Source organism: Solanum tuberosum, unplaced genomic scaffold, assembly GCF_000226075.1.
Source record: "Solanum tuberosum cultivar DM 1-3 516 R44 unplaced genomic scaffold, SolTub_3.0 scf00482, whole genome shotgun sequence".
Taxonomy (NCBI): Eukaryota; Viridiplantae; Streptophyta; class Magnoliopsida; order Solanales; family Solanaceae; genus Solanum; species Solanum tuberosum.
The window spans coordinates 257,812-259,327 of record NW_006239402.1 but is presented as its reverse complement, the minus strand read 5'-3'; positions in this window follow the sequence as shown (position 1 = coordinate 259,327).

Genomic DNA, 1,516 nt, shown 5'->3' with positions numbered 1-1,516 from the left:
TTTTTAAATTATGAAGCTGCACTCTAAAAGATAAGGATCAGTACAAATTAAACAATATTGCTTTTTTGCTCTTTTGTAAATTGTATTTATAGCTAATTTCATCATTACTACTCACATTATTTTGTTCATATTGATTAGAGTACTAGGACGCTTACTATATACTGAACAATCACTGATTTTTTCATTCATAATTTAAACTATTTTCAGCTACAAATAGTAGTATGTACCTCATGGAATTAAATGTCTTTAGATTTAATTATCAAACTATAACAATAGAACAATTATTACAGTGAAAGTCACTTTTTGGGTACATTTTTATACAATAATAGGAAGTCTCCAATATTAGGTTACAAAACTGAGCAACACAGAATTTTCAGCTAGTACAAATAATTTCCTCAAGTCATATATATAGATAGGGTAAAAACAAATATTTTTAATTTGTATTGTATTGTATTGTATTTTTCTTCATATTGTCATTGTATTTTAATTTACTAATCCTGCTTTTCAAGAACAATTAGTCATACAAGTCATACTTATCTTTTTATACCTCTAAAGATATACAATGTATACTCCCTCAAATTCAAAATAAATGCATTTTTGGTACGTGACACGTTTAAAGACATTAATTAAACAATAATTTGTCAATTATTCCTTGTAATTGTGCAATTCATATTGAAAATACTCATAGGAAAATATAAAATAGTTGAAAACTCCATTAAAAGGGTAATTTTGAAAAAACAATTAATTTTGAACCCTAAGAATGTACTAGAAATTCATTTATATCGAAATGAAGAGAGTACAATTTAAATATTTTCGTAGGCTCCGTGCTTGATAAAATTATCTTTTTACTGTGGACCAAGAACGGAGCTAGAAGAGTTTATATGAGTTTGATCAAACTCAAACCCAATAGCTTTAACTTAACCAAACGAAAACCTTAAAATTGTATAAATAATCTACTGAATTTTAAAACTCAATTACTAACATCTAATATAACCATAAAGAAATGGATCGTGTCCATAACTCAATTTCAAAAGTTGGCTTATGAAACAAGAATTATCTAAATCATATTAAAGAAACCATTCATTTACCATACTTTAAAAAATCTATATAAAAATCATGATCAACCCTACCTAGAAATTAGAATTTATAAGTTAAAATCGTAGCTCCGTCTCCATGGTAGAGTAATAGGCCTATCACTTAATTTCATTCAAGCCAGCCAATAACCATCAAAAGTAGTCTACTCAGCACATGCAGCCAATCCAAAATATGGTAGTACTAAAAGAGAAATAAAGAAGAGATATTACTGCATGAGTAGTGTGGACTTGTCTATAGTGGTAGCCTACTGGACTTTCAGTAGTAATTGAACTACTAGAAATTAATCACTAATAATATTCTTACCAACCACTCATCTTCTTTTTCTTCAATGCTACCTCCTCACTATATTTCTAGCTAACACAACCTTCTTACTAAACTTAATATTAACTTAAATAGTACTCCCTCTGTCCCAATTTATATG